This window comes from Marmota marmota, unplaced genomic scaffold (genome assembly GCF_001458135.2).
Source record: "Marmota marmota marmota unplaced genomic scaffold, marMar, whole genome shotgun sequence".
Lineage (NCBI taxonomy): Eukaryota > Metazoa > Chordata > Mammalia > Rodentia > Sciuridae > Marmota > Marmota marmota.
This window is the reverse complement of record NW_025999983.1, coordinates 2,359,344-2,386,466: the sequence shown is the minus strand read 5'-3', so window position 1 is coordinate 2,386,466 and position 27,123 is coordinate 2,359,344. Positions and strand designations below refer to the sequence as shown.

Here is a 27,123-nt window from a genome sequence, read left to right as displayed (position 1 = left end):
GCCACGCCCACCGCCACGCCCGCCAACCGGCGCCCGCCGCCCGCCGCCCAGGGGCTCACTCTTCCTCCTCCTTTCCGCCTAGTACCAGCTCCCGACTACCCCACCCCGCCCCGCCTACCGCCACCACCACCAATCAGCGCCCGCTGCCGCCGCCCAGGCGCTCCCCACTCGGCCTCCCCCTGCTCCTTCCCTCCGAGTACTCGGTGCGGCCCCGCCTCCACAACGCCCCGCCCACCGACCAATCAGTGCGCGCGATCGTCACATGCCTAATGACCCGACTCGCTTGCTCTCGGCTAGTAGGGCTGGTGCTGATGCTCAGGAGCTGCTCTTTCGCCTGTCCTGCTCATGGCCCTGCTGGGACTTTTCTGTCCTGGGGTGTCATGATTATGATTTTTTCCCTTAAAACATCCATGACATTTTGACATCATGCCTTTCTCAGCCCAGCAAAACTTAATGGTCAATGAACAGCCCTCTAGAAAACGCCACCACTAGCTCTGAACTCTCCACCTCTCCTCGCTGCCCACGGGTCCACGACAGCCAAGCAGCCCCGGACTGGGAACCGTGCTCCTAGCAGAGGAATTGGAATCAGAGCCCTTGAAATCAGCTGCCTTTCTCCTGCTGGTGATGAAAACGGGTGCTTCATGTGGTGGGGGGACATAGCCGCCGGCTGGAGAAGCCTCCCCTGCCAGCGCTGGAGAACAAAGACTCGCATCCGCTCAGGGTTACCTCCTGTCTATATATAGAAAATTATTCAAACGAATGACTTATCAAACCCTGCACAGGGAATATCCTGAGACACGGTGACCTGGGTCTCAGGGCAAAGGCTCTCAGAGGCCGGCTACTGGCTGCAAGACTGCATGAGTTTGCTTTAAAGGAAAACAAGTTCCCTGCGCCCCAACATATTCAAAAAGGCTGCAGGCAGTCCCAGATAGATCTTGTGCTCATAACTCTGGGCAGCCTGCTGTTTTCCTCTTGTGCAATACCCAAGCATTGAGTTCATGTTTAAAAATAGGTGGAAACAAAATGCATTGACATACTACCATCACCTGCAATAAATAAATATATATATATGTGTATATATATATATATATATGTGTGTGTGTGTGTGTGTGTGTGTGTGTGTGTGTTGGCAAGTATCCCCTCTTTGCAATGCAAATTGGAAAAAAATCCACATGGCCTTTTATTCCCTCAGCTGAATGAAATGTTGCATTAACACCTGAAATAGGCTAAAGAGATTGGAATGTCTCCAAATAAGAACTTGTAAGTTCATGCTGTGTCTGGATGGAGGCGAGGTCAGATACACTCTCTAGGTTTACTGAGAATCAATTTTAATGACTGCTGCCAGGCTCTGTAGCGGAGAGCAGAGGAGTCACGTCAGGATTGACTCCCTTGCCCAATGAGCTTGGGCAGTTTTGTGCTGTGTTCCCACTGCTCATCCTAAGATGAAAAGATAAATAAAATCCCACTATACCTCCCTTTCCTGGGTTACTGTGAGGCTTATGCAAGATAATGGATAAAGTGCTTTTTTGCAGATTAAAATGTGAAATTGAGTTTTTAATATTAAAATGTCTATAATGCATATTTTTCTCTAAAAACAACAGAACTGTTGATCCCCACAGAGAAATCCTTAAAGGTCTCTTTCTGGTTCTGAAGTCAGTGTGCCAGTGAAATGTCCATGAAAGTCGGTTTCTGGCTTCTTCCCTTAGATTCCTGTGGAAGGGCAATTATCTACATTTTCAGAACCAGCTTCTTACCCCAGTACCCTGCTGGGACCACTCAGGTGTCCTGACTCTAAGAAAGTACATACACAGTCTAGGCCATCCCACATTGCTGCTCTGGCACAGGAAGTAGCAGATGGACCTTAGGCTTGTCACAGTGGGAAAGCTGGCAAAAATTCTCCAACAAGAGAACAGTATGCCAACCAGCCTAATTCTAAGCACCCTGCTCAGTACTGCAGAAGCTCTTGGGCCATCAGAAAGCAATACCACACTCTTGTAAGGAAATATCTTATGGGACATTCACGATTACCCCAAATTTAAGTCCTACAAAACTGTCCTATCAAATTCAGAAATATCAGAGGAAAACAAAATCAAACCCTGCACAGGGTTTGATTTCCACTTGTGGAAATCATTGCTAAAACAAGTCTGCTTGCTTTTGTCAGTTCCCTGGTAAAACATGGGCATACCAAAATCTCTAGCTATCATTTAACAGTACTTCATATGCTGATATAATAAAATCCTCCAGACCACCAAGTCTGGGTACATATCAGAGCCCACTCTAAACTGAATCCAAACGATCCTTCTCAAATACCAGAACAGAAAGGCAAAGTTAACAAAGGATGGAACCCAGATGATGGAATGGGAGAGGACTGGGGAAACCTCCGTGTGCCCCTAATTTTTCTCTGACTTAAGCACAGTAAGTCAGGAACTGAATTCCAGGCTATTGCTACTTTTAGGAGAGAGCCTGATGGGCTAGCATGCATTCAATGCAACTCAGCCTCTGGTTATTGACCACCTACCACACCTGGCACAGCAGTCAGCATTAGGGATACAAGATGATCACAACATGCCCCCAAACTTGCAAAGTCATGGAGGAGAAGGTAAGCAGACACATTTGGTGCAGTTTTTATGTAATATGAAAGAAATGTGTAAGAAAAGTCTTCTGAACAGAGATGAAGAGCAGTCAGTTCTAATTGGGAAAATCATGAAGGAGGTTGCCTTTAGTCTGGATTCTGGGAGATAAGGAAGCATTTTCATGGGCAGATAAGAAGAGGCCCTTCTTCCCACTCTAGACAGGTGCAGTTTGTGGACAAGGTCGGCACGCTCCCTACATTTTTCTGTTCTCAGGGAACCTGACAAGAGTGTGGTATTACTTTCTGATGGCCCAAGAGCTTCTGATGAGTTCAGTTCCACCAAATGCCCAAACAGTCATGTGTACTACTGAGATGTCCAAACTTCTAAAACCCATTTATTTTCATAATACATTTCTAATGAGACACTGAATTACACTTCAGGTCACCATTTACATGTATTAAAATTAAATAAAAAATTCTGTGTTCATTAGGATCAAGTTTTGCATGTTGCTGGGCCCACAGCAGCTAAATTCACCAGGGTTGTCGGGTAGGAATCACGCTTTTACAGAGAGCTCTGTGATGACAAAGTCTTTCTACCAGATGCTCCAGAGACTATACAGAGTCAGACAAAGGAGCCAGCCACCTCATCAGGGTGCATGCCAAAGACTTCTTGTGTCTGTCACAGGTTTAGCCAAAGATTCCTTTTGTGCATCCCTAAGCATATGGAGCACAGGTCCTTGTCCTTGGGAGCAGGACTACAGGGGAGCAGTCTAGGATTAGGCCCATTTAACCAGGCCCTCTTCTAAGCTGGGTCCCTGTGCATATAAAATGTCATGACTTGGGCACTTCCTAAAGGCCAGCTCTTATCCTTGCTCAGGACACACAGAGATGATAATTCTGGTGACTTTCTCAAAGCAGCTGTGTGTCTCTAGATGCAAGATCCTAACGGACTATCAGCTTGGGGCATATTAACAGCCGTGATGTCTTAGCAAGGGGCTTGGAGGTCTCAGGAAAGGGACTTCTGGTAGGTGTCTGTCTCGGTTTCTGAGCTTATTCTGACCCTTCACCCACGGGATGCTGCTTTCTGGTCTTGTTTCCATAGCCAGGAAACAACAGAGCCCTGCCAAAATGACTAAGGCCACCGAGTTCAACAGTGGAACATCTCTGAGCATACTCATAATGGAATAAGAAAGTCTTGATGACCCGAAAGTCTTCAAAACATTGCAAATAAACTACAGTGGCACCATGCCAGGCAATGCAATTTACGTTTCTGACCTGAGGGCCTCAGTTTCCAGGTGGAGGCTGGAGGGAGAGCGAAATCTGCAGGGCCAGGTATTCTTGACCATAGTTACTGGATTTACACCAGACTTACGAAGGAGATCTGTTCTGGGTTCCAAGCTGTGAAGCCTTCAGGGTTTGGGCTCCATCCACCTGCCTGGCCCACCAGATCAACTCTGATTTCTATCGATTTTTAATATCCTATCTCTGTATACCAGATCATTTAAACACTGAATTTGGAGGCTAAAATCCATTTAAAAAGCAAGGGACATATAGGGATGCCAATTATGGTGTCTTCTTTGAAAACACAGATACTTTCAATGCCTCTATCAGTGGGGCATACCCAGGCTCCAGAACCTTCCTTGGTGTCTAGCAGACACAGCTAGAGTCATACCTCCCAAAAGGCGAGAAGAGAGGGAACTGTTGTACTCCAGTGAAAACTTTTTCCTTTCAGACAGAGGAAAATCTCAGAGATAATGGGAACAGGCAGTGGGATAAAAGGTAGAGACTGCAGAGAGAGATAGAGAGAGAGGCAGATCGGCAAACCCATCGGTACACCCCCAGGTGACCTGTGTCCTTGGCAGGTGTGAAGCCCTGGAGGCAAAGCCAACGCTGAACTCGGAGAGAGGCACAGATTGGAATGGGGAGGTGGGGACGGAGCGAGAGCAGGTGAGAACACAGGGCCATGGGCCAGGACAGGGCATGGTGTTGCTCACCACAGGCGTCGTGCTGCGAGTCAGGCCTCTGGGACTTGCTCATTCAGAGTTTGCATCCCGGGACCAGCCTCTTCCCCTCACCCAACCCCAGCCTCCCACAGCCACCACCCTGCTTCTCTAAGTTGACTTTCAGATTCTGTGTGCAGCCTGTGTCTCTGCATCTGGCTCACGTCACTGAGCCCGGAACCTCCAGGCTCGTCCGTGCTGTCAAGTGACGGCCATGTTAGCTGGCTTGACTGATGGCCGTGAATTGTTGCATAGGCGTACTTACATCAAAACGCCACCTGGGATCCGTCAAGTGCATCTCAACAAAGGGGAGAAATACAGAGAATGAATGAGGAAGGACAAACAGAATAGACAGTGACAGTGCTGAGAATAAGAGGCACAGAGCAAGACACCCAGAAGGAGATCCAGAGGAAAGGAATAAGGTGACTAGGTAGCTTAATGAGTATAGGGAAGGCGGAAATGGATGGTGTGACTCAAGGGACAGAGTTGGACAGACTCAGACATATCCTGAAATATTGTACAAAAGCCAAAACCAAACAATGATGAAACCAACATGAATATGAAATACATCTGAGGAAAAATTGTCACATTCACTGAGCGAGGGAATGAAAGTGAGGCAGAATAGGGGAGTGGGTGATGTCTAGAGCTAGTGCAGCTATGTTGGCACCACGAGGGATCCAGCTGTCATGAAAAACATGACATAGCTAAAAATTGGAAAAATTCTGGATCCTTAAAACCCTTTTGAGTTGCTGTATGAACCAATTCTGAAGTCAAACTTCTTTGAGGGTTATTTCCTTGGAAAATAAGAAGTCTCTTTATGGAGCTAGGTTTTCTGTTTTTGTAGCTGAAAGAATCATAATTGATATATTGAGCAAGGCCCTTGTCAGTAGGTTTATCTAAAAATTAAATGTAGTTATTAAATCTAAATTGCATGTAAATGTTTAAAGATTGTCTCAGTAAATTATATTTGTAAATTCCTGCAGTAGAAAATGCCGCGAAACTGTAAGTGCAATTGTAATGACAGCCCAGAATTACTCGTGTGAATTCCTCCACAAACTGGGCATGTGATGATCTCTGTCTGCGCCCAGCCCTGCATCCTCCTCAGGAAGACCGCAAGCCGGTGATGAATGACCAGAGACATACATATGCTGACTCGGTGGAAACACCAACTTTTAAGAAGGCAGGCACACAGCCGCCATCTGTGGGCTGGAGGAGCAGAGGGACTGGGAATGGCGGCTTTTCAGACCCGCAAAGTGGAGAAGGCGAGGAGAAGAGCACCTGGCACAGAGGCCTGGAGGGAAGAGCCGGGAGCCAGGCTCACTGCCTGCCCAGGGCGTGGCCCCAGGGTTGGGGTGGAAGAGAGAGTGATGTCTGACATACACACACCGGGGACGTGGAGAGGGGTGCGAGGGGTGACCAGGAGGGACCACCAGGGCTGCGCTTGCTCTTCAGGGTACTTTCCTGACCTCCCAGCACAGGGTAGAGAACCCAGGAAGATGGAGACAGTTTCAGGGATGGGCTCTTGCCAGTCCTGTGGGACATGACCATGTCCCCATGAAGAGCGAAGCTCACTGGCCACCACAATGGGGAGGAAGAGCCACCCAGGGCCACTCGGAGAACTCACTGACTGAGGAAGTCCCTGCAGACTGCAGGACGGGCCCTCAGCGGCTCCACGCCCTCCGTTCTTCCCCTCTCTCCAGAACTAGGACAGAACCTCTGCTGCTTTACCCGGTGACTTCAGATGGCTTCCTATAAACCCATGACCTCCGTACTATCCTTGACCACAGTGTGGAAAACACAGACACAGCTGCATGAAGTGCCATGAGAACGTGACACCTAACTCCAAATACAGGAATGTTGCTCTGTTGAAGTTCTGCATCGTTGGGCATATTTTCACACCACAAATATCTCAAGACTTAAAAAATACATAAATAATCTCTGATTATCAAGGGCTCAGCAAGACAATTAAAAAGAACAAGAAAAATGAAATTGCAATTTCAATAAGACCCATGGTCAACATAAACCAATTTCAGTGCCATTAGACCCACTGACTGATGCAAAAATTCTGTTGTGTTAAGAATTCAGCTTTGTGACTCACTAATTATTAATCAGTTCTCTCCTGCATAAATTTGGGCATTAATTAGGGAGGAACTACACAGGAGCCACATGTCACCCATCACATCAACATCATTGTCCTGCGCTTGCTGCTGTGGCCTGCTGCACCTGGGAGCTCAGCAGGAAGGTGGCCCTGGGGACCTTGCCCCAGAAGATGCCACAGTCACGGGGCAGGACTGGGTGGGAAGGGCTGGGCGGGAGCCTACTGGCCCCTGGGAAGGGCTCTGCCCAGCTGCAAGGCAGGAAGTGACAAACATCCTACAGGAGAGGATGAGCTGCCACCTGCAAGGAGACATGCTCCCTCTCAGGAGGACATGTTGACATGCCCCAGAGTGTGATCGAGTTCTCTGCGTCTGGAGTGTGTTGGGGTTGGGGACAGGGTGGAGGGCACGGGACAAGATAAAGAGCCCTGGTGAGGTTTGAACCTGGGGATGGTGAGGAGCCCTGGGTGCATCTGGCTGGGGTGTCTGGAGAGGCGGGGAGCGCTGGGTGGCGGCATCCCAGGGCTGGTCTTGCACAGACATGGCTTCTGGGGAAGCAGTCTGGGGCAGGTGCCCAGACTTGGCAGAGCTAGCAGGCAGAGCCCAAGAGAAGGGAGGGACAGTGAGGAGGCACAGGACCTGATGACTCAGTAGTTACAGTGAAGGTTTCTTCCCTCCTAATGCACATGGGTGCAAAGTCTCACAATTCCAAGGACAGGCAGCGGTGTGCCATGGAAAGGCAATGTGGAGTCGGGTCCACGGCCTGCCCAGCGTCTGTGAGGACAACACCGGCCCTGCAGAGGGAGGCACAGAGGCTGTTGCCAGGAAGGGGACTGGGCAGCATCAGTCCTGAGCCTGCTCCCTCTACCCACCGGGCCACAGAGGACACTGTCTCCCTGACTCAAACCCCAGCAATGGACTTCCCTGGGGCCTCTGGGAGTTTTGAGACGCTGGGGACCTGACTCAGATCATGAGAGTGGGCCCAGGGTGGCTGCTGCTGGAGGCTGGACCCTGAGCCATCTGTGCTCTCAGAAGATGCACGAATTCTGCCTCAGACCAGTCATGGCCGTGGGGCAGGACCAGACCCAGAGACCCTGCCTGGAGGGAAGCCAGCTGGTCCACAGAGGGACAGGGTCAGGCTGGGCCCAGGAGGGAGGTCTCCAGGGCTGGGGCCAGCTCAATTCTTATTTTTGCCTCCATCTCTGCTCAGCTCCCGGCTCCAACTCTGAGAGGAACAACAAAGCTACTTGTCTGGGGACAGCGGCAGGCAGGGCTCACGAGGTGGAGAGTGTCACAGCCTCTGGACTTCTCCAGTCTGCAGGAAGGTGACTCCGCAAGTGAGGGCAGGGCATCTGAGTGGGGTCCATTGAGAACAGGACTTGCTCATCCTGCCTGTGGTCCAAGAGTGAAAGAAAATGGTATGGAATGTTCCACAGAGCACGCGATGAGGACGTGTGCTCTGAGCTGCCCCCTGGCCAGTTCCATCCAACCTTCCCGAAGTTCTCTTGAGTCTAAGGACAATAATTCTCAGCAGGCTCCCCCAGGGACAGTGGGTGACATCTGGAGTCCTGGCTGGTTTGTCACCTCTGGTAGGCTGAGACCAAGGGCACTGCAGAACATCCTGTGGTGCATGGGACAGGCCCCCAAAACAAAGAGCTATCCCATCAGGAACCTTCACAGTCTCTTCCCTTCTGCTCAGTTTTTCTGTGAATCTAAAACCAGTCTACTTTTTTAAAAAGTTGAAAGGCTGATAAACTCGGCTCTATGTGCTGAAGAGGGGACAGGAGACACCCATGCACTTCCTCACAGTGTCACCTACAAAAATGTCGACTCCACCAGGTAAGCAGCACACAGAATCACTTCACAGAGAACGTGCTCAGCACAGTCGTTTGTAGAACTCCTCGGGCCTCACACCGAGACCAGTGAGACTCCTGGGAAGGAAGCAGACTCGCAGGTTCTAGAACCTCCATCTGAAGCCACCGCAGCCTCCCTCCTGGAACCAGGGGGAATCATCCTGCATGTCCCTCGCTTCTTTGTTCCCTGTATCTGACCTGTCGTGTCCACAGTGAGTTGGGTTTTTAAGAGTATTCACATCTCCCTTTCTAACCACCCCTGCTGTTGGACATGGTCTTGCCTGGATACGGTGATCACTGGCTAAATTTCCCCACCCACCTGGGATTCTGCCACCAAAGCCATCTTCCTAGCAGCACTTCTGGGCCAGTCACCTGGTGTCCCCAGAGCTCCCCAAGCCTTCCTGTCAAGATGCACAGGTGTCCTAAGTGCAGACAAGCTGTCACCTGTCCACCATGAGCAGGCCTGGCCTCCACTTGGGACATCCTTCCCGCCTTCCCCATCTCGGTCTCTGGCCTGTGTCAGGTTTGCTTTCAGGAGGCTGGGCAGACCCCTCGGACCCACGGCCTATTTAGAAGGATTTTGCTATGATGGCTTTCAGGCCATGCTGGCTGTGAAGGGCCTGCATTGTCATTCCATCTCCACGTCACATTGGCCTATTAAAGAGACGCAAGCAACCCCCTGTGCACTGAAGAGACTGAGTCCAGGGCGTCAGCTGGTGAAGTCAGAGGGGATTTTTCTCATCAACCCAAGTTTGTGCATAAATTATAGAGGAAGCTGGAGAGGAAGGGAGTTAGCCGGAAAGAGGAAACAGGCTAAAACTATAGCAGGAAGGATTTCTGTAACTTAAAAAAGAAAAAAAAAAATCATAACCGAGAAGTGTCTCAAACCGGGAATGGGTTCAAAGGAAAATGTAAAATCCTTGCTAGATTTTTTTTTAGGAACTTTTCATCACTTGAAAACATCTCACAGACATCTGTGGCACTCTGGGCAGCGAGGTGTACGTCAGAGATGGGAATGGGGCAAACACAGAAGAAGCACTCGGGAAACCTGAGCACAGGGCAGAAGCTTGGAGATGGGCAGCCCCTGAGGGCACCCCCTCAAGGACCAAGGAGGACGTGGGCTCTTGGGGTGGGGCATCCGGGCCACACCTGGATGGCACTCGCAGTCAGCCTTCCTGGGACTTAGGAATGGGCAGTACAACGGGAGCATCCCTCCTGCTGACCCACAAGTGAGCGGGGGAACCGCTTCACCCCCAGAGCAAGGCCAGGAGGACAAGACCAGGGTAGGCCACACGGCCCAGGGGCTTTCACAGGCCACCCTCCTGCTAGGACCTGGAGAAGAAGCCCGGGGCCCACGTGGGGTGGGAGGTCAGGTCGGGCTCCCCTGGGCAGAGGGAACTGACCCAGCAGACTTCAGCCTTGCCCATTCTGAAGAGAGCCTGGAAAGGACCAGGGAACAGGTTCTCCTCTCAGACTTCTGTGCACAGACATGGGCCAGTCTGGAGCCAAGATCCAAGTTACCAGTGTGGCTGAAAACGGTGTGGCCACAACAGGCCCTGGTCACACTAGGCCAAGCCACTTCCCAGGGCCCTGCCTGCAGCCAGCAGCCTTGGTGGAGGACGGACTGGTTCCCTCCCAGCCGAGGGCAGGCTTCATCAGCACTTACTAGAACCACGAGGGACCCAAACTCAGCGCTCCTGAGTGGAGGTGCAGTGGCCCGGTGGGTGCAGCGTCCTCTGGGCCCCTGGGCGCTGCCCTCTCAGGAGCTGCAGAGTGGAGGAGGGCAGTGCAGATAGGGCTTGTGCCATGGCCTACCCTGGACTGGACAGTCCCTTGCTGTGGAGGTTCATGTCTTCTTCCAGTGTCCTTGAAACAGCACCAGACTGATTATTTGTCTATAAGTAAGGAAAAATCAAATTCTATACCTTACATCATCTAAAAGTAGAAATATGTAAAACTCAGCCCCAAACCGTCAGTGTCCACGGGCTCTTCTCGCCCTCTCTTCGCAGGCTCTGTCCATGTGGACCTGCTCTCACCCTTCAGATACGCCAAGCTCTTCTCTCCTTCAGGCTGAGGTGCATCCCACCACCCCCATTCTGGCCACGTGGTGCCCCTCTCTTGCTCACTGAGATTCATACTGAATCCTTGTCCAGCTCTGACCTCCAATGTCAGTCCTTCAGGGATAGCTGAAGCAGTCAGGCCCCCTGGTAGATGCTCCAAGGTGATCAGAGTTACTGAGACGGGAATATTTACATTCTCAGACATACATGTGAGTGATCATCTGATGACAGCGTTTAGACTTTGAGGGCAGAAAGCAGACTTTACACATAGCACCTGTTATTGATGTCTGACTCTCTCAAAACAAATATCCCCGACACAGACAAAGGGTGAAAGCAGTCTGCAGCCTGGCAGCCAGAGAGCAGCTGCTGCTTCCTGACCCCATGGTGCAGCATGGAAGTACAGAAAGAGGGTACCCCACCATGACCTCCCTCCGTCTCCTCTGCCCGCTTCTCTCTTAAGCCATTAACCAGCACATCACTTGCGTGACTGAGGCCAGGCCAGTTTGCTAAGGACATACAACCTGTGCTTTACACAATACTAGGAATTCTCTAGTAGGGAACGGGTGCTACGTCACAATGGTCCATTTTGGTGTTTGACATTGTGTAAAACCCAGGTTGGTGAGCCCATGTGAGCCCGTTGACACTGCCTGCTGCCCTCAGCCTGTGACATCACTTCTTCCAATTATTTTTGTGACCATGTTTTCTTCCAGAACATCTGGCAGGATTAGGTGACTTTCCAGGAAGTGTGACACGCTAATCCCATCACCATCTGCTGTGGGTCCCTGCACTGGCCACCTCCCCACCAGCCCGGTCTTCTCAGGAAAGCATTGGACCTATGGGCTAGTCCTGACCTCTGGTGTGAGTGAATTTGACCTTATTTGGAAATAGGGTCTTCAAAATGAAAACCAGTTAAAACAAAGCCATACGTGGAGGATTAGGGTGGGGCCAGAATGCAATGTGACTGGTGACCTTATAGGGAGAGATTCACAAATACACACACACACACACACACACACACACACACACACACGGAAGAGGAAGTAGAGACTGAAGCCATGCGTTCCCCAGGCCCAGAATGAAAGTGTTGCCAGGGACATGCATGTCATCAGAGCCTTCAAGGAGCTGAGGCCCTGCCCACAACTGGACTTCAGACTCTGGCCTCCAGATCCATAGGAGAAGGGATCCTGTTGTTGTAAGCTGCCCAGTTTGTGGTCACTGCAGCCCCAGGAAAGGGGCCCAACTATTATGCACCCTTTAAAGCTAACTGTTGAACTTTGTCTTCGACAGAAATTTGAAACGTAGCAGGCCTCCATAGCACCAGAGAGAATCCACTTCCAGTTGAGCAGTGACAGCAACAACCCATGACAGGTTGCCAGTGAGATAAACAAACTGTGGGCCCAGAATCAGAGCAGCAGCCCTGGTGCTGAATGGCCAACCTTGGAAACTCACTGGAGCAAACCGGTGCTGAAGGGGGGTTGGAACTGGGGCTTGTGTCCCCTGCAGCCACTCTGCATATTGTTCCCCCATGCCTCCTGCCCCCTCTGCTGCCCATGGTACTAGGAATTGAACCCAGAGGCTCTCTACCACGAGCTTCCGCCCCCGGCTCTGTTTATTCTTCTTTTGAGACGAGGTCTCAGTGAGTTTCCCAGGCCGGTCTTGAACTTCCATCTTCCTGCTTCAGCCTCCTGCGTGGCTGGGATTACAGGTGTGCGCCACCCGCCTGGCTGTGCCCACAGCCTTTGGTGCAAGGTTCTCTGGTGCCACAAATATTTGTTCCAAAAGAGGCTGCATGCGGTGTAAACCCCATCTCCACCCTTGCACCCCACTTGCTCCTCTCCTGTCACTCCAAGGCTCAGTTAAGGACACTAGTGTCCTGGTGACCTCTCTCACTCACCTCCCAATCAGTCTCTGCTCCCTGTGCTTTCCTCACGGAGCCACCATGTGCCCTCCCTCCACTGGTGGCCACGGGGCCACCCTCCTCTCTCCTTTACCTGGTTGGTGGAGTCTTCTGCCTGGGGACACCAGGCCCCTGGTCACTTCCTCCCACCTGTCCACACTGCCATCCCTGTGTGTTTGAAATTTAAGTCTGGTCAAGCCTCTCTCCCGGTGCAGGATTTGGTTGGTTTCCTCCACTTTGAGGGTAATGCTCAAGTCCCTCAGAGGATGCACCAGGCCCCCATGAGCTCTCCAACCTCTTCCCCATGGCTCCCTGGCAGGAACACTTGGCTACAGTTGTGCCTATTTTAAATTTTCCAATTGAAGTATACTCTTAAATTACCACCTCATTGAGCTAATTTCTTCTTATCCTTCCAGACTTCCTTGAAGAGCAAGTTTCTTCAAGAAATCTTCCTATATACACTTATGCATGCACACACCACACGTGTGCACACACGAACACACATGAACATGAATGTACACACACATGCACAATTCTCTGCCCTGGTTTTCTCTCTGAGCTGCTGCAGCCCAAAGTGCACATTTCTATGGTGTAATTCACAACTGCTGCCACACTGAGCCTGTTCTGGTATCCAGGAGGCACCTGGGAGAAGCCGTGTCTCTTTGACAAGGAGGCAGCCAGCACGGGACAGGCGTGTAAAAACATCTCTTGACTGAGAAATGAATGAGCTTGGTTCCTGGGCCAGTGAGTGTCACGGAGAGGCCTACTGTTTTAGTCTCTGCAGCCGTTACATTTCATGGCTGATTTCTAGTCCTGTTTTTGGCTCCAGCATCTTGCCAGCAGAGTCTCCGTCAAGTTGGTTCCAGACGCCGTCGCTCTGGTCTGCTCAACATCCTTCACCCCAGTGCCTGTGCCTTGCCGGCCTCCTCAGCTTTGGGAAGCCTCCCCGAGCCGCTAGGCATCAGACTCCAACCATGGACGCCCTCTTCACAGCCCCTCAGGTGGCCCACCCACTGCCCTGGCCCCTGGAATCCACTGAAACCAGGGACCAGCTCCCCCACCACCCCGTCCGCCCTGGTCCTTCTTCTATCCAGCCTGGGAACATCCCCTGCGGACCAGTCCCTCTGCACCGCTGTGTCCTTCAATCTCTAGCACCACCAACACCAACTCAGTTACCTCCAAGCTGCCATCCAAATGCCCCACCATCAGTCCCCTTGGAGTGAGCTCCGGGCTCACTCCAAGGTCGCAGTTCTATGCCAGCCTCCTCCTGTCCCCGTCAGTGCCTGTAGACCCTCTATACAGCTTCCAGGTCCAAATTCACACGACATTTATTCATGCACTTCCTGATTTCCCAACAGGTTAAAACCTTGGTGAAATCCTTAGCACTTGGTGACTATTAGGTTGACAACAATATTTCAACATCTATTCTAGTTTTTTGTGTTCTCGTGTTCAATCGGTGCCATGCATAGACAGGGAGTACCCCTTTGTCATCCACACAGGACAGTGTCTCCACATCCAGGATGAGGTCTGTGTGCTCAGGAAGGGAATGGGCACTGGGCTGCAGGCCCTGTGGTGGCTGGTGAGGGGGAGGCCGAGGGGCTCCTGGGCCCACACCAGGCGAGTGAGTTGGCGCTACAACGCCGAGCCTGTGGCTGCCTGTGAGGGCCACGGGCAAGCCTTCATGGGGCGCTGCAGGGCTGTTTCAGAGCCTTGTCTTCCTGCAGCTCCCTAGATAAGAGGGCTCGAGACACAGACTTCAGATCTGCCTTCAAACATCAGCTCCCCGTAGGAGGTGATGGTGGGGATGGAGGGATTATTCTCATTGGTCCATAAATGATTCTCAGTACTCTTTAAGTTTGTCTTATTACAACAAACCTTTGTTACCTTAGCAAGAACATTGGCCTCTGGGGTGGAACACTGGATGGAGTAACCCGTGAGCCTGCTCCTGGCTACGGACCTAGGAATGTACCTTCAGGAGGATTCTCTCAGCGGGATGCTCATTCCTTTTGTGGGGAATTGCAGAAGAGGCACATGTAGCTCCCAGCCAGAGCTGCTGAGAAAGAGCCCTCTCTGCCACTGCGGGGTGAGAGGAGCTTCCAGGGTTTCCATCTCGGGGTTTCCCGCAGGACCTCCTTCACCACCACGCTCTTGCTCACAGATGCTGAACCAGCATCAGCATCCAATTTGCCCCAGGGATTCAGGGTTAGAAAGAGGGCTGTTCTCTGGCTCCAGAGGCATGGAGGCCAGGCAGGAAGAGGGCCCCATGCTGCTGTCCTCTGTCCTACCTTCACTGTGGGCCAAGGAGTGATGCTTCTTTTCAGGCCGTGACCTGCACTGCAGCAGCCTGCCTCCGACGTCACGGCTGTGCACTGATGTTCCTGTGAACTTGAGCCAGCTGAGGAGCAGGCACATGAGTGGCCTTTGGGGGATCCGAAAGCTGGATGATTGACTCCAGACTCACCCGCTTCTCTCCCTCGGTCCCCAGGTCCCTGCTGAGATCCCGGGAGGCCTGTGGGAAAGGCCTCTGAGCACCATGCTGCAGACCACAGGACGCCACTGAGCACCTGACTTGCTGGTGGCATCAAGGTGGCACAGAGCCATGCCGTCCAGGGGTTGGGTTTAACACCTGAACAGGCCGGGTTTTTGTTTCTGTTTTGTTTTCAGCCATGGAAAGCCACACGACCGACCTGTTACCACACTGGCCTGCTCCTGCTGAGTGGTCAGCCAGAGGATGCCCGCCTGCTCTGGTCACGGCACAGCACCCACAGTTTAGATCAGAACCCTCATCTCGAGGCTTCCACATGAAACTTTTCCCATTTTATCTCATAGTTACATCTTAATATGTATTTTTTTTTTTTTTGGCTAAAAGCAGAACAAATCTCTACTTCTAGATGACCATCTGCAACGATTTGTACAATTCAGCAAGTACAGAAAAGTGTCAGATCATGTGGGCAGCAAACTTTTTTTATCAGAGTATGCACTTATTTCAATGCACGGCATTATGTAAATGTACCTGAAAAACAGGTTATCATGGGAATAAAATCAGAGATGGGCAGTTGATCTGCTTTCTATGTGTTTCTGAACTTTGCAGTGGATGTGTAAGGCCCACTGGGCTATTTTCTTACTTAGCTTTACACTTCATCAGACAGACAATTCTTCACATGGGTGCTTTCATCCGAACCTCCCTGAGGCTCTTTAGCTGTCACCTTGAAAGCCTGGCAGTGTCATTGACAGTGATCAATGGTGGTACATGGGGCAAGCTTGCTTGGGGCCTATGAGGACGTGAGGTTCTCAGATCCTCTGTCTGACTGGCTGGTCGACTCTGGCTGTGGCATCTGTGCCGTGACCTGTGGTCCAGGAGATGTGTGTGCAGCCTGCTGTCACCCACTTCAGCTGGGTCCCCTGTAAGTGCTCTTTCTCAAAGTCCATTTGGAAGGTGGAATTGCAGCCGAGGACTCTGGGCTGCTCATTACTGTAGGTGCCATCTGTCGGAGGCCAGCCTGTCCCTGCCTGGTGCCAGCTGTGGAGTCAGAGCCCGGCCGAGCCACGGCCTCTGCAGGTGTGCTCTGACGGCGGCCACACTGGCACCAGACCTGCATGAATTCCTGCCATGAGGCATTCACCATCACCAAGAGCCAAAAGAGTTTCAGGTTCTTAAAGTATCAACTCTGAGAACGTTATTCTTTGAACGTCTTCAGTATATGAAAAGAAGAAGCCCAGTGGCCGAGCTGCAGATTGTTCTGTAAGAAGAGACGCATTCAGAAGCTGTGGTGGAGGCCGCGTGGCAGCTTGGCCTCTGGTCTCTCTTTGCCACCATCTGGTTTGAAGACATCTCACTGCCGACTTGCTTCCATCTTATATGGTGGCTTCCCTGCCCACCCCAAAGCTTTATTGAGCATCTTGTCACACTGTCCTTGGGAAGCTTCACCAACTAGCTTTATCCTAAGAATGGGTGGAGATGCAAGATCTTCAGTGCAGGAAGAATCAAGTTTTCCTCCAAATGCTTCCCACGTGGCATTTGTCACCTGAGCCCTATTCTGAGGACTTCAGCCCTGATGGAGTGTACCCAGAGCTGGACGCCATCTCTCCACTCTGCTTAGCCCTTCTCACGTCGGCTCATCACAGTCTCCTCCGTGTTGCTGATATACAAAGTGTACCTTCACCCGAGGGTGAGACGATCCATCGACTCTGTGTGGGCGTCTTACTGCTAAGTCCTCCACAGACCCCCTGCTGCCGACAAGCTGGTGCTGGGGCAGCCACACCCCTCCTGAACCCCCATGTGGTACACAGGCCTGGGAAGAGACGCTGGTAGTTGTGAATTGTACTGGGATTTCCAAGCTCAGTTTTGATTTCTGCAGAATAATGGAACCTTTCCTTAATTAAACAAGCAAGCACTATAACTGAGCTGTATGTCATTGATACTCCACCAGAGAAGTGCTTAGCTCACCTTGCTAAGCCATCTGGGCCACTGGCTTGACTCAGTGACAGATGTGTGGGCCAAGACACCTGGGCACCCTGAACCTCAGCACCCACCACACTGTGCTGTCTACCAAGACACTTTTTTCTCCTAATGTCATTTGGGGGGAGGTAAGTAATTCTTGAGGACTTAGCTAGTTCTGGGTACTTAGGTCTAATCAAGCTGGGCCGCCATGGTTCTTGAAACAAATTGGATACAGGAAGACAGAATCTCCATGATTAATACTGAGAAGGCTGCTTCGACCCCCTCCTGCCCTCCTAGCAAGTACAGACAGCTCCTTGGAGTCTTATTCATAACCAGAAGTGTGGGAAGGAAAGCAGTCCACAGCCTGCACACTCTGCTCCTTGATGACACAGCCAACAGCAATTCACCTGTGACCATTGCGAACTGAATGAAGGGAAAGGAGAGGGACAGTGGAAGACGTCGAGTGTGAGGGGTGTGTGAGTCCTAATTAGGTGCTGCCGGGTTAAGGCAAGAACAGAAGTCAGCAGCCCAGCACACACAATGGAAATGCTGGGAAAAGTAACTCAACAGGCGTGCAAGTAAAGCATGGTCATTCATATTCATGTTTCATTTAAAACAAGTTTATGCTCAGATTCTTGCTGTTGTGAATTTTGTGATGCTTTGCAAAAATCAGAATATTCTGAGTCTGCTAACAGACCTCTCTCCATTGTGATGAGCAGATCCCTGTCTCACTCCAGGACAGGAAAACACAGAACAGAGAAAAGGAAGGCGACCTCTAAGCACGTGGCGTTACCTGAATGGGACTGCTGTCCAGGCATACAGGCCAAGGTTTCAAAACACCTGCCCCACCTAGGTGAGGCATTCTCCGTACCCTCTACCACACTCGCTTCCGAGCTACTGAAGAGAGAAAAGGCTGAAGTCAACAATAGGTAACTGCACTTTGCTCTTCTGAAACTCAGGTCCTCCTCCGCAGATGCAGTACAGAGGACGCAGGCCATCTCGAGGCTCTACGTTCAGTGGGAACACAAAACAAGCTCAGGGTGCTTACTGGTTACACCCACAGGGAGGGCTATGAGCATCAATGATTTCGCTGATTATCACAAGCAGGACTTGGCCCAGCAGCTGGTGGGCAGAGGAGGGGGCAGCGAGGAGACTGGAAGGAGGAGGGACAGAGGCTGCGCCTGCCTTGAGTGGTCTTATGCCCTGAGACAGGAAATGAAATCACTCTTAGCCTTTCATCCCTGGGATGTGAGAATGCTTGACTGGCTGATCTCAAACTTAATTTCCAACACATTCTGATTAAAGAACTGTGTTTTCCTAATTACGCCAGAACATGTGACCCAGAGTCCCCTGGACGGCCCCCTGAGAAGCTCTTCTTCTGTGTGGCATGTCACCTCCATGTGTTACCTAGAGCAAGAGCCCAGGTAGGGATGGGTCAGCCACTGAGGGCTGCAGGGAGAGCTGGCCAGTGCTCAGGGCCTTGGACTGCAGAGGCCGTGGATGCTCCAAGCTCCTTCTGTCTCAACCTGCCACCACAGGATTCTGAAGGGCTGCCATGGATGCCCCAGACCAAGGGACATGATGGCCACTCCCACCACAGCCACTGCTGCGTGGGGTGGGTGAGGCCTGGGAGACCAGACCCAAGAACTCCCAGAGCCTGTGGGGTCCTTGGAGGTTACTTTCTTTTCCCCAAAGGGAGTCTTATTAGATTGATCCAATGCCCTCTTGTCCTTCAAGCTCTGTCGACCTGCCACTGCACTTTATTGTGAAGGACTTAAAGCCCCAGCGTGGTTCTGTCTGTCCTTCTACAGGTGCCGTCTGACGTCCTGCTCATTTGCGGTCTTTGCCTCTCCCTCCCGTGCACACGCAGTGGTGCAGTGCCTGACGATGTTTCCATCCACAACACACAGTGTACAGATGTGGTCCCGTGACGTCATCCTGGGGCTGAACTAGCCACACTGCTGCCACGGCAGCTTCACAGCGCAACACCTGCCCAGGCGTTGGTGGTGCCGTAGTGTGACATGCACTCTGTACGGTGCCTGCTACTTGACCCATGATAAGTGATGGTGACTGGTTTATGCGTTTACTGTATTTACTGAGCTGGCCTTTTATTCTACTTCACTGCATATTCCTTGTATTCATAAAGAAGATTTACTGTAAAACAGTGTGCCATGTCCCACGGGCAGTGGCCCCACAGATCTCTGTCATGGTGTCTTTTGATTGTATCAGGAGGCCACGCCAGGGCCTGGCCCGTATGCCTAGGTTTTGCAGGGAAACTGTGTGGTGTTTGCCCAGTGACAAAACCCTGACGGTGCCTTTCTCAGAACCACCCACTGCTGGGTGACGAACGCTGCGTGTGGATCCATGAAGCTGATTCTTGGTTTGGGAATTAAATGCTTCAGACTGACATAAAATGCTTCACTGACAGACTTCACACATCACAGTACCGTGGACACACCTGAGGCCCCCCCTCGAGGACGGTTCTGTCTAACTTGTAGCCTGTTTGGGGATGTCCACATCTTCCCCCCAAGCACCGCCAAATGGCTTCCTCGGCCAGCCACTCAAGGATCGGCTCTGCCTTCGTGTGGCGTGTCCCTGTGTCTGGGGTGCAGTGGCCTCTGGTCCCAGGTTGGCCTTTGTGGTGCTTACCCTGGTGGAAACAGAGCTCAGGACGGCGCCTGGCAGAAAGCCTCGTGGTCTGGGTCCCTCGGTAGCTTCTTCAGGTTAGATCCCGCGAAGCGAGTTTGATGAGGACAAAGCGAGTGACCAGACCCCTGCTGCCCCAGGCCAGAGGCTCTGGTGTCACCTGCTCCTTTGTGGAGATGGGAGGGTCTGCCTGCCCTTTCTCTTTTGTGAGGACAGCCTTCCCCCTCGGCCTTGGTGAGCAGTGGGGGTGGGACAGGTGAGACCCTGTGAGGAACCTGCCCCAGCCTGGCCTCTAGGGTCTTAGCACCTCGACTAAGACACGTAAAGGAAACGACCAGGAAGTGACCAGGATGTGAGCTGTGGCCTCTCGCCCCTTCTAATCATCAAATCTTCAAGGACATTAGGACAGAGAAGTGCATTCCGTGTGCCAGGCAAAATCTCGGTTAGACGGTGGCTTCTTGCTGGTGTCTCCTGTCCCCCAGTGTCACCGTGAGCCCCTGCAGCAGTGACGAGATGTCACCACAGCTGTGCTGCTGACGCGCACCTAGGAAGCAGCTGCCATCCACCTGTGTCTACAAGGGCGCCTCCCACGTTCCCCGCCTCTTCCTTCCCTGTTCCTCCAGGCACGCGTGACACTCCTGTTTACCTCTGGGCTCCTCCATATCAGAGAGTGAGCTCTGTCCTCTGTCACTGGTACTCCCAGGCCTGGGAGAGAGCCTGGCACGTAGCTGCCTGTCAACACACACTGCCAAGCAGGGGGACGAATCGCCTCGCTCTGCCTAGCGCCCAGCACTTCCCACCATTCCCTGTGCTCACCCAGCACAGCCGAGGCACAGTGTCTCCTTCCATGCCAGGCGCATCAGCCAGATGAGGACAGCCACCCATAAGCCCAGGAGGCCACTGGAGCACAGGGAGCCCGTCAAGGGAGGAGAAGGGCCGGCAGGGGCTCTCTGGACCACCACAGGACCTTGGCTCTTGCTGTCAGAGGCCTGGAGAGCCCTGGGAGGGGAGGGCAGGGCAGGCCCTGACTGAGCCTTTGTGGTGAGAGGTCTCCACACTGGGCTTCGTGATCAGGGAGCCACCTGCCACACAGGTCACTGAAGTTTAAATAGGGCAAAGTCCAATACACCTTTTTTTAAAAGGTTGGTTTCATGAAGAAATACCCAGTGGAATCCAAATAAAGCCTGCAGTCCAGTTAATGATAGTACCATGCCAAGGCTGGTTTCTTAGGGTTGAGAGATGTACCCCGGCCACCTAAGATGCTATCGGAGGAGCCGGGGTGGGGGTCCAAGACCTCTCTCCACTCTCTCAGCAACTTCTCCGCAATTCAGCAGGTGCTCCCCAGGGAAAAGCGAGACAGCGAAGTTAGTTCCTCTGTCACTCTAGCCATATTTCTGGGAGTCACAGCAGAGTGTTTCCTCCATGAGAGAAGTTCTGCCACTCCGTGTAGGGCTGCGGTAATCCAGGCAGAGGCCAAGCGGCCATGGGGCGGGGGCATAAGTGCCACATTTGCTTGGCCCAGTGTTTCAAGTCCATCACACCAATTTAAGTTACTTCCTGAATCTCTGTATGTGAGAGCACTTGGATGTGAATTCTGGGTCCACGTATACAGGGGTGTGCCCTCCCCCAGGAGGAGAACTCGAAGCCTTCCAGGTCTGTGGAGGCACATGCTGTCGGTGAGTCACTTCCCAGGGGACCAGAGGTGTCTTCGAGTGGGAGTCGACTGTCTTTCTGGTTGAGCCGGGTCTGCGCACACTGGGCTGCGCGGTGTTTCAGTTGTGAGGGATTCAAACTGGCCGAGGTACAAAGGAACCACTGTCTCACACACGAGGTCTGCTTTAGTCAACTATTTTTGTCACTGTGACCAAAAGCCCTGACAGGAACAATGTGGAGGAGGAAGAGTTTACTTGGTGCTCATGGTCTCAGAGTCCAGCCCACAGACGGCCGACTCCACACTCTGAGCCACGGTGAGGGGAACACATGGTGGAAGGTGCGCAGGAGGAAAGCAGCGCAGGACGTGGCAACAGGAAGCAGAGACTCCACTCACCAAGGACAACCTAGACCCCAAGGCCCACCCGGTGACCCACCTCCTCCAGCCACTCTCCGGGCCTACCTCACCCTCTGACTGACCCACCAAGTAGACTGATGCCCCCGTGAGAGCAAGGTCCTCACACCTTCATTTCCCCTCGGTCATTCTTGCGTCCTCTCACACGTGAGCTTTTGGGGACGCCTCGTATCTGAACCATAACAAGGTCCAAGAGTTCTCGTGGCTTCTGAGTTGGTGTCACAGGCTCACGGTGTGACAGAGCTTGCAGGTCCTTCTGACTCTTCTCCACGTCTGCAGCACCTGCGTGATGCTCAGAGGGCCAGGAGCCGGGCTGGGCTCACAGCTGCTGCTCGGCTGGGAGTGAGCCGCCGTCCTGGAACCCTGGACTGCAGTCTGTCCTCGGTGCACCCCGCCCCAGGTGCCTTCCATTTTCAGTAGCATTGGCACTGGTGACGCAGAGCACTTCACGGCAGGGTCATGGTGCACCTGGTCCCTGCGCTCCTCCTCACCCGTAATGCTCCAGGAAGCTGGTGCTGATGGAGGAAGACCGTGTCCCTGGGCACAGTGGGGTGTGATGTGGCAGCTGTGACCCCACTCCGGGGCTGAGACGAGGCCTCCTCCTAAACACGGCAGCCTGGAGCTGAGGGAGCTGCTGGGAGGAGGTGTGGGCACAGGCTGTGCCAGCAGGGGACCGGGCGGGGAGAGGCGCATCAGCTTTCACGCTGGGTGACCCCAGGGGAAGGCCAGCCGCAAGGTGCACCACGAGGGCTGTGCCACGGCCCAGGAAGCCTGACCACCATGGCGCCAGATACACACTGGCATCAGGGTTGTGCCCAGTGCCTTGGTGCCTGGAGCTGGTGGATGTGGCACTTGTCACCATGTGTGCCAGGCAGCCGACAGGCCAGGAACAAGTGAGCGTGATGCTCAGAACCTCGTGGCTTCCCCGGGGCAGCCTAGACACGACTCTGCAGCCTTGGACAGGGCTGCTGCCCAGAGGTGGAATTGGACAAGGGTGGGCGCTGGTGGGCGGGTAACAGAAGGACAGGTAAGAGAAATTCCAATTTCACATAAGACATCAATGAGAACTTTTGAAGTTCTCAGAAAACCAAGACCATGTTTCTTTCTTGTTATGATTCTAAGTATCTCACAGCCATTAAAATCCTACTTACTTGGGCTGGGGATGTGGCTCAAGCGGTAGCGTGCTCGCCTGGCATGCGCACGGCGCTGGGTTCGATCCTCAGCACCACATATAAATAAAGATGTTGTGTCTGCCGAAAACTAAAAAATAAATATTAAAAAATTCTCTCTCTCTCTCTCTCTCTCTCTCTCTCTCTAAAAAACATCCTACTTACTCTTCAAGGTCGTCAGCAATGTGGGGCAACTAGGACTCCCATGTGGACTGGCAGGGGTGCACATGGCACCAAGGGTTTGCAGAACAATACAGCTTGATCTGCGCAGCTTGAAGACGCACCTCTCATAGTGTGGGGACTCAGGACCCAGGGACCAGAGTGGCACCAGGAGCTTCAGAGGCACCCCTGGGACTGCCCTCTCTGGAACAGCGCACACTGGAGACAGCAACATGTCCAGCAGCCGGGAAGGAGCGGATGCGCCCAGGGGCGGCGTGTAGCAGCGCACTCTGCACTGTGAGCACAGACGGGCGACACAGCGACAGGGGAGCCTCTCGGGGGTGTAAGGAACAGAAGGACGAGATGCGGCAGCGCAGCCAGGGAAGGCCACAGGGAGAGCAGGTGTGACCTCGGGGGGCCTGGCCCAGCCACCTCCGGGCAGTCTGGCCCCGTTCTCCCCCAGATGCCTTCCTGCAGCTCCCTGTTGGGCTGCGTGGTTTCCCTTTAGGCCCTGGGTGAACCGCCTCCCAACACGAGAAGACCCGCCCCTCACCCAGCCAGCCCGGCCTCTCCTCCTAGGCAGCCTGGCAGGTGGGCCTGGCCTGTCTGCCCTGTGCAAGACGCAGCGTGGGTACATCTCCCCATGACACACCTTCCCAAACTGGGGACTAGGACAGTCCCCTGAAATGGTGCCCTGGCAGGTGACACCCTCAGCCAGGGCACAAGGATGGGAACAGAAGGGAGCAGCTGGCAAGTGCTCCCCAGATCCTCCCTGGGGGCCACATCAGGCTCACGCTGGGGGCATGGAGAAGACAGTGTGCAGTGGGTCTTGATTCCCGGGCGTGAGTGAGGCGCCAGGGGATTCCTGCAAGGAGGAGAGAAGCAGCTCTCGGCCTCCCATTGGCCAGAACCAGGACTCCGTGAGTCAGCAGGCTGGGCGGGGCCTGAAGCCAAGGACCCCACATGGGGGGCTCTGCGGCCCCAGGCTGCAGGCCCAGCGCCCACGCGCAGCTCAGGCCAGGCGAAGGGCCTCTGGAGCTCCTGTTCCCTTCGCGTGTTTTTTTTGAGACGGTGTCTGACCCAGGGAAATGAAGAAGGGGCAGCCCTCTGCTCCCGAGCCATAGGGTCGGGCTGGATTTGAGCAGCTACTTCACTGTGCACATCTTCACTGCAGAGTGGGAAGGGTGAGGTGTGGGCAGAGAGATGACCAGTGGGAGTAGGGCACAGAGCTGTGAAGGGCTCAGCTTCCTCTCTGCGTCTGCCTCCCGTGCCCTGCAGGCCCTTCACCCTGCACCTTCTGCAACGCCTGTGGCCCGCTGAGCCACAAAGGGACAATGGGAATGTCCTGGTGGGCTAGGAAACCACTACCTGGGTACAAGGTAACCAGGCCTAGCCGGACAGAAGGACGCGTGAACTCAGGCCCGGTTAATGCATGCTGGGTGGTAAACACTGTCCTGCCACGGCTGGCTCACTAAGAGGGACTTTAGGGAAGCTTGAAACAGACACGGGAGAAAAATGACTTCTTTTTAACAACAAAAATTATTAAATTCACCGAAAGAATGAGGCTCCAGCACACGTAACGACATTCCTCTGTGAGTGTGCTGCCACTCACACCTGTGACTCACACCACAGACCGAATGTGGTCCCCGGAGACGGAGCTGGAGCTGGGAGCAGGGGTGGGGGTGGTCAGTGGACCAAGGTCACAGTTACCAGGGAGCACCTTCGGGGGGCCCGTGGCCCAGCACGGGGAGAACAAACGGTGCACTGTATACTCAAAATGGTCAGAAGGGGGACTCTGAATGTATTACCATAAAGAAATGATCAGAGTTTAAGAAGATGGATATGCTAATTACCCAGATCAGATTAGTAGCTGATGAATCATTAATCAAAATATCACATTGTACCTTATAAATATGTACAAACGTTATGTCAATCAATTGTTCTTTTTAATTCTAGAAAACTAACCAAGGAAGGAACAAGGAAGGAATCATTGCTGAGCACCGGCCATCACTATGATTTACTCTGGGAGTCGTGGGAAGGTCCTCCAGGACATCCAACACTCACGAAGGGCCTGGGCTGCGTGGTTTGTAAGAAAGGGGTGTGTGGTGGGGTGTCAGAGGAGACTGGAAAGAGGCAAAGCCACTTTGAGCAGGTTTTCCCATTGCCAGGGAAGTGCTGTGTTTGACCCACAGAGTCCACAGGGCCGAAAGCCCTCTCAGGGAGGTGGAGCTGCGGATGCGCTCCCACGAGAAAGTCAACTGGGATCAAGTCATACTCGAAGTGACTTCTGACTCCTCAGTATAACTCCTGTCTGGGGACCGTTAAGTGGAGCCCAGGTTAGCACCCGGGTTAGCACTGGAGCTGATACCAGCATGCCTGCTAAGCCTCAGTCACTACCTGAAAGCTTCATCAGCTGTCCTGACAGCCCTGTGACAATGGCCGTCCCACACACCTGGGGACCGAGGCCTCTGGAGCAAGCGTGGGAGATCCCGCAGGTGGCTGCGTGGCTAAGCTATCGCTCTGCGTCTGCCTCCTGTGCCCTGCAGGCCCTTCACCTTTCACCCTCTGCAGGTGACACACAGGGACAGAGCGGTGTCATGGGCCTGATGCAACTAGAATTTCATGCTGAGAGTTTTTCAGATGATGAGGTCAAACTATTTTCTCCACCATCTTCTGCCTTGGAGGTACTGGAAGCCCCCAAGGAGCCCTCCCAGGGCCTGGGCGTGGAGAACACCGAGGACAGCAAACTTGCAAGAGGTCTTGTGACCAAGAGTGCAGGGCCCTGACAGCAACAGCAGAAGCTGCCACGCTGAGCCTGGAGGCACCGGGCCGCTGGAGAGGCCCGAGGTTTGAGGCTGCAGTCCTGACCTGCATCTGTCTCTGCAGGGCCTGCCGGGTGACTAAGGGCCAAGCCACTTAAGGCACCACACTCCCCAGGGCCTCCACGCTTTTGCTAGTGGAAATGAAGGTCAGGTGGCTGCTGCAGCTTCTCCCTGGAGGGCCAGGTGGACGCAGCCCTGGCTGCTGACACCTGGAAACGGGCAGCACTTCTCAGCGTGGTGCAGAGAGCCGGGCGGGGCATGCGCCGGGAGCAGGCCTCGCACCTGGTGTCCCTGAGCACCACAGGAACTCCACGTGCTTCTCCAGGAGGCTGCCTCCTCCTGTGACCCTCCTGGGACCCTCGCAGCAGGGTGCGCCACAGACCAACCTTCCTTCCCCTCCTCACCCCTGCTGCTGATGAAGACAACGCAAAGTCCCTATCAGAGGCCGTTTATGGCACTTTCGTGGGACCACAGAGTCACCGGCTACCTGTACAGATTGGACAGGTGTCCATAATGAAGCACTGATGAGGCAGGAAGAAAACAATTCAAATATGCCAAAATATCAACCAAAAAGCTCCGTTTCCCCATTTCTGCCATAATATTTAAAAACAAAGCTGATATGGTGTAGGATCACTTGCTGGGTCTTTAAACAGGATGACTGTAGGAACCGCACTGCGCGTCTCCCTGCTGGCAGGGACGAGGGTGTGTGCTGTCCACCGAGAGACGAGAGAACTGTCTGCAGGAGGGAAAGTGACACAGCCGTTCATAGGCGGTTGGGATGTGGCTTTTTCTTCACTACCTTGAAGAGGAGATGCAGCAGGTGTCGTGCAAGACATCTGGGATGGTCAGGCTGCATGCACAGTCCTGGTGATGTCACTGCTGTTCTGTGTGAGCTTACTCTGTGATGATCACACAATGAGGACATCGCCCTGTGAGCCGTTCCCAGAATGCCTCCCTGGCACTAAGCAACATCTGCATTTGCTTCCAAATTTTGTTATCTGCTTTTCTAAATGGCCTGGAGCCATCGTCCTGCATTTCATTGAGCACCCACTCCCTGCCAGGCATAGGAGGTTGTCAATGATTCCAGGCCTTGGGCCTCAGAGCACCTCACTAGGGAGTTCATGGTGATCTGCTGGAGCTCCACTGGCGCCCGGTGTGGCAGACTGGCTCAGGGGAGCATGGAGTCCTGAGGTCCTGAGCTTACTGACCTGTGGCCCACTCCCACTGCAGGACCAGGTACAGCTCAGGGCCTGCTGCCTTCCCGGGACGGAAGGTGTGTGCACTCACATCACCAGGCAGGTGTGAAGATCCAAGGGAATTAGGACTGTTGAGAATCAGTTTTG

General features: G+C 53.2%; 1 protein-coding gene across 8 annotated transcripts in view; it reads right to left on the bottom strand.

The window, feature by feature from the left end:
• The window catches only part of Rps6ka2 (ribosomal protein S6 kinase A2), a 297,075-nt gene that overhangs the window by 141,526 nt on the left and 128,426 nt on the right, over window positions 1-27,123 (bottom strand). The gene's annotated exons all lie outside the window — the stretch shown is intronic.